Raw genomic sequence first — 9,455 nt, 5'->3', positions numbered from 1 at the left:
GTGACTTCTGGGTGTTGGGAGACCATTCTTCTTGGACATCACACATTTCTGCAAGTCCCAGGGCTGCAGCATGGACTGCCTTATATTCTGGACTCTTTTCAAGGTGGTTCTATGGTGAAAACCCTGGGAGACAGTGGTTGGGTCTTCCCTGGGGCAGAGGTGGATTTGTTTGCTGTCTGTCAAAACGATAATGCCTGCCTCTGCAGAAAGGGTTGGGCAGGATCGTTTTTGTGTGCAGCTCCTTGCAAGATGCGGTGTCATCTGAGCTGGGAGCTCCTTAGCTGTTTTGCAAATGCACTATGTCGCGGACCCTTTTGGGGCTGCCTCTGTGTGGCCCCAGGGGCTGGGACAGGGGAGGGAAACTGTTATGCTTCTGATCTAAAGTGACCCTCAAATCCTCAAGTGTTTGGAAAGTGAATGGATTTGGGAGCTTGTAGCTTATGTGCTGTTAGGAAGAGGGGTCCGGTTGGAAGAGTCGGTGACCCGGAAGGGTTTATCTCCCTCTCCGGCTCTTCCCTTCCCTCTCTGCTTCCTGTCCTCCATGCCATGAGCAGCTCTGCTCCACAGACCCCCCCCCCCCCACCGAGGGGCAATGTGGTTCTGTCCGGAGCCAGCCAACTGTGGGCTGCCACTATTTCCTCCTTTAATTTGTGTGTCAGGTATTTTGTCCCAGTGATGAGGAAGTGACTGAGACAGAAACCAATGTGACTGTGACGTTCATGCCACCTGCTGTGCCTTGAATCCTAAAGTCTTTTTTCTGTGACCCAGTGCCATGTCCCCTGTTGGTCCAGAAACCTTGGCAGGCAGACTTAGTTGGCAAGTGGGGGGAACTCTCTCATCAGTCACAGCTCTTGACCTCTGGCCTGTGTCATTTTGGCTCAGTGAGGGCACTGCAGAGGAGCCCCAAGGGAGCTGCAGCAGGCAGGACGGGCACAGGGCCCTGGAAGAACCTGAGCAGAAGAGGGAAGGAAGCTAAGGTTCGTTGGGAACAGAAGGAGCCTGAGTCCCCCTACTGAGTAAGCTCCTGTCAAACCACAAACATCGAGGAGAGTGGCGGGAGAGGGGTCCCTGGGGCAGCATGATGGGGGGCATCCTCCCCAGAGCTTCCTGACAGGGGAGGTAGCAGCAGCCCAGTGTGGGTGTGAAGCCCAGGACACTCTCCGGGCACCAGAGGAAGCTAGGGTCTCTGGCCACCCTGCAAAAGGGGCCCCGGCGCCCCCCAGGTACCGAGATTCACATCCTGGTGCCTGCCCGCCTCCTCTTTCATGTCCCCCTGTGAACTCAAGGGCTCCCTCCAAGGAGGGGATAGGGACCCCCAAATACACCACCCTCTGCCCGATCCCATCCTTAAGGCCCAGCAGAGCGCGGTGGGAGGTGGCGCTCTACAGAGCAGCCCTTGCTCTTCGGGGACCTCAGCACTGCTCAGCAATCTCCTTTCTGCTGCCCACAGCCCCTGGAGACCAGCCAGGTCCCCCAGGATTCACCCCCATTCCAGGGTTTTGGGGTGAGGAAGCTCCCTGTGCTCCTCATGCCTATCACAGAGCTGTGCGTGGCAGCTCACGCTCTGTGAAGGTCTTTAGTGGTGCTGTCCTGGCTGCCTCGATGTCCTGAATCGATTCAAAACTCATCCCTTTCATGGTCATTCTGACTTTGGGGAAGAGCCAGAGCTTGCTTGGTGGCAGATCAGGTGAATAAAGTGGATGGGGAGACAGCATCATGCTTTTATGAGCTTGCCTTTCTGCTGGATGGCACTCGGCAGCAGCATTCACCATATTTTTTTGTTGTACCTCATAAAGACACCCAGGAAAGAGGACTTCCAGAACTGGCTCAGAAAGTGGCAAGATGATGGGATGAATGTGTTAGGGGCGGGGGTGATTCATAGCAGTGTGTCTTTTACTATAATACATTTTTTAAAGCGTAAATTTTACCGTATACTTTGATTACCCCCGTATTTGTCTGACAACAGGCCATGCTTAAGGTCCCCAAAAGGTCCATAGAAGTCAGCGTTGCTCTTCAAATGCACTGACCACTTACGTAGGCTAGGGGAGGAGAGGCGCTGACCAAAGAACACAAGTGACGCCAGGCTGTGCAGTGTGGACCACGGACTGACGGCGGGGATTGTTTATTTGTAAATATGTCGACACCTTCACTGCCCTTCGCAAGGCCCCGGTGGAGCAGGGCTGAGATGACCAAGGGCAGATGTGGCCCTGCTGTTCTGCCTCTGCCACCTCCTCTCAGCCCTCTTGGCCAGGGGGACAGGGGAGCCTCGGAGGGGACCCAGTGAGGTGCAGCTGGGGCGTCTGGAGTCTGCTGTCTGCCCAGCTTTGTGCCCCTGAGAAGTTTGACCGACGGATGAGTCCCGCTGTTTCCCTGGGTCACCCAGCCTGACTGCTGACTCCTTGGTGATGCGGGCAGGTGTTTAGGGGATTTCCAGGGCCAGCACTGCGTGATGCGGTCCCCTGCTGTACTCTAGCAGCATGGTGCCCCTGCAACATGGAACTTGGTTCCAGCTCCAGAGCAGAGGGAGAATGCATCGCTGCTGCAGGATGTGGTCACAGCCGCCCTGGAAAATGATGCAGAATCTCCCCGGTGCCCCCACAGGCTCCCCACACCCGACCTCAGGGCTGCAGACTCTCCATGTCCAGAGTGAAGTGACCAGGTGAAGTCATCTTGGCAGTCCCAGCTGCTGCACTGGCTCCACTGGACACCCAGAAGCAGGGCTTGGGGTATTCCTTACCCCCCATCCCCTAGGTCCTCCCCTGCAGCTGCGGCTGGTCCCTCTGCCAAGGGCAGCAGGAGGAAGCAGTGAGCTGCAGGCCCCAGCTGAGTTCTGCTTCAGGGCCATTTCTGCTTCTTTCTTCACTGACCCTCCAGCTAATTTCCCACCCTATCCCCTTTCTCTTTCCAATTCTTCCTGGAGCCCAGCACTCAGGAGGCTGAGGCAGGAAGATCACCTTGAGTTCAAGATGAGCCTGGGCTACCTAGTGAGACCCTGTCTCGAAAACACCAAACAAACCAAAAGCAAAATTAAATTCTTTCTGGGTCGCTGCCTGTAACATATTTACCTGGCCAAGAATCTGGATGCAGGTATTCAAATGAGAGGCCTGGGAAGTAATCCTGGACAGAGGCTGGGAGGTCCCTGGGAAGGAAGTTCTGGGGAGCTCTACCTGTTTTCCAAACCACTGACAAAGTCCTTAATCCACCTATCATTTTTATGTCACCTAAGTCATTTTGTCATTGTACCCTTGATTTTGCCTCTACCATTAGACTGTCAATACAAACAGGTTTAATGGACCCCAAGTGTCAAGGAAAGGCTTTATATCCTGGACTAAGCCGATTCATGTTCATTAACTTCCTGTTGGAGAGAAGGAAACACTTTAGATCTGTAGAGCAAAACACACTGGCCTGATTCTTGCACAAGGAAATGAACCACTTTGGGTACAAAGATTGTCATCTCTGCCTTACTTATAATAAGGACAACTGCAAATAACCCGTCCACCTTAGTTAAACAAGTTATGGTGGCCCTCAATGGAAACAGTGATGCTCAATGAAATATTACACAGTCTTAAAAAATGTGTAAATGAAATGTTTGTAGTAACAGATGTCTAGGTTTAAAGTTAGGTGGTAAAGTAGGAATATAAGTAATATGAATTATATGATAGATTAAAACTGTTTATGAGGGCCGGGGATTAAGCTCAGTGGTGCTGCCATCTGCCTCGCAAGAGCAAGGTCCTGAGTTCGATCCCTGGTACCAAAAACAAAAGCAAAAAAACAACTGTTTATGAGCCATGGACAGTAGCACATACCTGTAGTTCCAGATACTCAGGAGGCTGAGGCAGGAGGATTGCTTGAGCTCACAAGTCTGAGACCCACCAGCCTGGACAACATACTAAGACCTCTGTCTCAAAAGAAAAAAACTCCAAAAAACCCCAAAACAAAAAGCAAAGAAATTTATGTGAATGCACTATTTGTGGGAGAAAGGCAAAAATCTATTAAAATATTAACAGAAGTAATTCTGGATGAAACTGGGCCCCAGGAGGATGTGAAGACAACTGGATAAAAGCCCAAGTGGCAGAGCAGCCAAGGAGGAAGCCCTGGTGAGCTGGGTTCGAGGCTCAGAGCCCCGCTGACTATGTGCACCGGAAGCTCCCCTCTCTGGACCCCCATCCCTGGTAGAAGGTGTGGACTATATGTTTGCCAGGGGCTCTTCCGGTTCTGAAATGAAGTTGAGATCCCTTTGTTATTTCAGGTTTTAGGTAACGAGGCCACACTGTGCGACACAGGTAGGTAGCAAATACAGTCTCCCACCTGGCCCTGGGCTCACTTCCAGGCCTTCGTTTTCTTCTTCTGTAAGTTGAATGAATAGAAGGAGCTGAGATTCCTGGCTCCAAACCAGCACGGGCCTCCAGACCTCCTATGTGCCCAGGACGCCCTGCTCCAGGGAGCCCGTCAGCCCCAGGAGAAGTGGGCTGAGCAAGCACTGGGCCCTACCTACCCTGAGGTAAACTGAGAAGGGGAATGAGCACCTAGGGTGGAAACACTCAGCACTTGGGAGAAAGGGGCCAAGAAACCTGATCCTGGGAGGAGTTGGTGGCCTCTGTGTGGACCTAGTGCCAGGCCCTGCCTTGCTGAGGCCTAGGGACTTCCCCTTTGTCTCCTGGTCCGCTGCTTTGCAATGGCAGTGACACATACTATACCCCGTGATCCAGCCATGGGGCCACCGTCAATGTCAACCCCACTGGTCTTTTTTCTTTCTTTTTTTTTCAGTCAGGGTCTTGCTATGTAGCCCAGTCTAGGGGGCCAGGGATTTAGCTCAGTGGTTTTGCCGCCTGCTGCACAAGCGCAAGGATCCGAGTTTGATCCCCGGTAGCAAAAAAAAAAAGAAGCCCAGTCTGGCCTTGAATTCCTGGAGATCCTCCTGCCCCTGCTTCCAGAGTGCTGAGATCATAGGCATGTGCCACCATGCCTGGCTAAACCTGTTTTCTCACATGGGACAAGGGCTCGATACTCTAGGTATGAGTCTTTTTATTCAAGATTTCATAAATCTGATTTAATAAATGACTTCCCGCCCCATCTCAGACTAGGTAACTGAAGTCTGACCAGAAATAACGTGATCAGCAGCATAAGTTTGTATGAAGGCGTCAATGATAAGGAGGTGAGCAATGTTGGGGACCCCAAGAAACCAGGCACTCTCACTTGGAGGGCTCAGGAGAGAACTGTCCCCTGAAGAGCCTGACTTTGCCAGCTCCCATTCCCAGCCAGGTTTGCCTTTCCCCCTGCTCTGGCTGACTTACACTGGGGTCCAGGCTAAGCTCTTTTTGCTCCGGAGAATATGGACTTAAATTTGACTTCCGGTTCCTGTCGGGCGAGCCCAGCAGTCTACAATCCTAAGAGATCCCCACAGAACAGAGCTCAGAGAAGCCACTCATCCCTGTCCCACTGTCCCCATCGGGGTGAAGGAAAGACAAACAGATGTTCCAGGATCCACCCAGATGGAGGGAGAGACTCATCACAGAGTCCTAACTCTGGGAATTGGGTAAGCTGAGAAGGAGCTGGGCTCAAAGAGAAAGCGGAAGGGACCTGGGCCTGGGCAGAAAGATGAGTAAGGATGGCCCACTCCTTCCTCTCCAAGTTCCCCTTCAACTCTTGTTAAAACTGGCCGGGGTATGGTGCATACCTATAATACCAGCACTCTAGGAGGCTGAGGCAGGATTGCAAGTTCCAGCCCAATCTGGACAGCTTAGACCCTGTCTCAAAACAAAAAATAAAAAGGGCGGAGGATGTAGCTCAGTGCAAAGGCCCAGGATTCCATCCCCAGTACCAAACGGGTCACAGGAAAGACCAGCGTGGATAGACAGGCCTAGGGATTCATGTACAGATTCTTCCTCCTCCCTGGGCTGGTTTCATTTGTGTCCATCTCCTGGGGTGCTGTCAGGATGACACATGCCCTTACAGGTGTTTTAACATCTGTAAACATGTGAACATCTATGTGCTCATTTCAGCCTTACCAGCCTTTAGGTAGATATTGTTATTTCCATTTTGTAGATGGAAACATGGCTCAAGGGGCTGTGATTTTCCTTGGGAGTGGAGTGAGGACTCAGCTCTGCTGTCCTGATGCCCACGTGGACTTGGCCACCAGAGTGGCCCCTGGAGGTCGCCCCACCCCGCCACCCTCCTCACACTGGGATGTGGGAGGCAGCCGCACTGGGTCAACCAGATGTCCAGCTCTGACATCTTTGCAGCCTATTGATGGGAAGCTGGTCTAGATAGTGTCACCAAAGTCACCAGATGACAAATTAACAAGGAGGGTGCTGAGCAAGAACCAACCCAGAGAAATGATGCCAAGGGCCCAGTCGGGCCTGGGAACCAACCACCTGCAGACACCATGCACCGGCAGTCGTATCTTGGGTTCAGGAAGCAGAGATTCAAGGTGAGGGAGTGACCGTCATTTTCCTTCCCAAGGCTGTGCCTGCCATGTCCCTCTGCCTTCAGAGCTCTTCTTGCCACACCCTGTGTTGGGTCCCCATTCCTTCCTGCTTGAGCTTTTGAGTCCCAAGAGGTCACAAAAGGGATGACCTGAGTCCCCAAGCCTCCAAGAGCACCCCCTACTTCCTTTTGGGTCACTGTTCCTCTTTGTACCCAGGTTCTACTTGGGCCAGACCCACCCAGCTGCTCAGGCTCCACCGTGAGAGAGGGAGTCGGTCCTGGGAGCAGAGTTGGAGCTCACTGCCCCGTTCCAACATGAAACCCGAAGATATTTCTACCCTCCTCATCCCAATGGTTCATCCCCTGGTTTTGTTTCTTTTCTTTCTCCTTCCTTCCTTCCTTCCTTCCTTCCTTCCTTCCTTCCTTCCTTCTCTCCTCTCTCTCTCTCTCTCTCTCTCTCTCTCTCTCTCAGGATCTCACTATGTAACCTAGGCTGGTCTCAAACTTGCAACAATCCTCTTGCCTCAGCCTCCTGAGTGCTGAGATCACATGTGTGCGCCACCATGCCTGGTTCCACCTCTTTTCTTTAGGGCGTCTATAGGTCTCCCTCTCTCCCCTATCCACACGGCCCACACTCACCCCTCTGGACCCTCATCTTCCCCTTCTCCCTGGCTTCTTCCTGAAGCGACTCAGCCTCTCCCACTATAGCTGAGACCATCCGCCACCCTTGGGGTTGAAGGTCAGGGCTCAGGGTCTCAGGCAAGGGGTGCCCTGCACTTCCCACAGGGCCCATCTTCTCCCCTCCCCTCCTGCCCTCGGTCCAGCCAGGGAGGACAGGAGATGGGTGTATCTCGATGTTTTCCTGGTAGGGGAGGGAGAGGGCGGGGAAGGAGAAGGAAAAGCTGACTGGTGATTGGCACAGGCACCGCCCTCTTTTGCCCTCCTGATACTCACTGGCCCTCCAGGAAACTCACCTGTGAGAGAGGTGGCAGCGGCCGGGACAGGCGCCCTCTCTGCTCCTCACGCTGCCACTTCTGTGCCACGCAGCTGCAGCCGAGGACTGTGTGGAGCTATGAGCGGGAGGCCCTGGACCAGGGGCCACTGGGTGCTCCTGAGCTGCCTGTGTTGCTGCCTCCCGGGTAAGCCCTGCGTCCGGGTGGTACTAAGGGGACAGGGAGGCTGGCTTCGGCGAGCCTGTTGGGAGAGAGAGAGGCACAGGGCTGAGATGGGACAAGGTGGGGGAGACCGCTAGGAGGCAGGGAGGGGGCGGCCCGGCTTGGGGAACCCTGGAGAGCCAGGGCTGTTTGTTCGTTTTTGAGACAGGGTCTTGCTGTATAGTCCAGGCCGGCTCTGAATTTGTGGTGCTCTCCCTGCCTCAGCCTCCCAAGTGCTGGAATTCCAGGTGTGCGCCACCAGACCTGGTTGGGAACCAGGGAATATGGTGATTTGGATAGAGAAAGAGGCAGAACTCCTAGCAAAGGGGAGAGACAGAGAATTAAGGAGACGGTGGCAGGAAAACAGGAATGCTGGTGACCGGAGTGGAAGAAAAGTCACAGAAAGATGTCAGGTCAGAGGACAAGACAAGTGAGAGAGAGACAAATCAGAGCAGGATGGGCACAGAAGGAAGAGAAGGTGGAGGAGAGAAGCTGAGTGCAGGAAAGGGGCAGGACCAGGGCAGAGGTGGGGACAGAAGCCAGGCAGGCGCGAGAGCTGTGGAGATGCTCATGGCCTGACCTTGGCTTAAGAGACCCCCTTGGGCAGCCGGCACTGGCCCGGGTCCCCTCACGCCGCATGCCCCTGCCCGTGTGGAGCAGAGGGCGGGTAGCACAGGCCTCTCCTGGTGGGTCTCCCAGGCCCCACCCTTCCATTCTGTATTGTTGGGTGTCAGGGTCTTGGGTCCAGCTGAGGGCGGGGGATTGGGGAGCTTTCACCCCAGGGCCCCTCCCTTCCTGGGCAGAGGGTCAGGAGCAATGCTTCCAAGTACTGATGGCGAGGGACACCATGCTGATGCAGGGGAAGATTCTGCTTTCCTTAAAATTTTAGGGGCGGGGCAGGGCTGGTGGTGAACACTGTAATCCCTGCACTCAGGAAGCTGAGGCAGGAAGATCACTGAGTTTGAGGTCAGCCTGAACTACACAGTGAGACCTCGTTTCAGAAAACAAAGAACTGCCTCCCCAAATAATAAATAAATACAGTCAGCTAACTCTGAGGTACTGGGTACCAACACCACACTGCTGCAAAGCATGAGTGTCGTGGAACTCAGGAGGAGCTGGGAAGCCAGGTCTGCAGAGAGGGACAGAGGGGTTCCTTGGGGCGGTGCTGGGGTGGGTGTGGAAAGTCAGAAGGACGCTGGAGGTGGAAAGATGTCACCATGGTGGCCCTAGTGCACTGTTACGGGGGACCACAGGGAGCAGGGTCAGGACAGCAGGTGGCAGCAGCTCAGGAGAGGGTAGCGTGCAGTGGAGCCACATGAGGGCCTGGGTGGGGACAAGCTGTCACTTGGAATGGGCCCATCGGTGGCCTGAGGACAGAGTTCCCATTCCTCTGGCTCCCTGAGGGATGCACCGCCGTATCTGAGCTAGGCTGTTTTCACACTTGCTGCCAGGATGCTCTCTGTGGCTCCTTGGAAACAGGTGTCAGAGCCTTCTGTCTTTGCGCAGGGTTGGCTCCCGCCAGCTTGCTTTGTTCCGAATGTGGCCTGCTGCGGGCTCAGGCAGGCAGCCCTGCTTCCCAGCCCGGCCCTGCGGTCTCCTCCATGCACAGTGCCTGGGCCCAGCTCTGAGGCTGAGGTGGGCTTGGCCAGGTTGGATGGCAAGTGGTTTGTGTCTCCACTGCCCGGAGAGGCCAAGAAGCAGCTGGCCTTGTGTGCACTCAGACAAGAGGCTTTGCCACTGTTTCTGACCTCTGGTTTCATAGCATATTAAATGCTTCACACAGGCAGGTCTAAGGTGTAATTGGAAAGCACAGTGTTGAAATTTTAAAAAATGTATTACAGTAAAAGACGTATTGCCGTTAATTCCCCTTGAAAC

General features: G+C 54.0%; 1 protein-coding gene across 1 annotated transcript in view; it reads left to right on the top strand.

Annotated features, from left to right (window-relative positions):
- The first annotated feature begins 7,322 nt into the window (after nt 1–7,322).
- Nucleotides 7,323–9,455, top strand: part of Muc4 (mucin 4, cell surface associated) — a 48,377-nt gene continuing 46,244 nt past the window's right edge. The window contains exon 1 of the mRNA XM_004834676.3: nt 7,323–7,565. The gene's annotated coding sequence lies outside the window, so the exon portion shown is untranslated. The remainder of the gene's footprint in view (nt 7,566–9,455) is intronic.

Source organism: Heterocephalus glaber, unplaced genomic scaffold, assembly GCF_053883595.1.
Source record: "Heterocephalus glaber isolate CG9 unplaced genomic scaffold, H.glaber_assembly_v1.0 deba00001504, whole genome shotgun sequence".
In the NCBI taxonomy this organism is placed as follows: domain Eukaryota; kingdom Metazoa; phylum Chordata; class Mammalia; order Rodentia; family Bathyergidae; genus Heterocephalus; species Heterocephalus glaber.
Note: the sequence above shows the minus strand (reverse complement) of the source record. Positions and strands in the feature narration are given on the sequence as shown.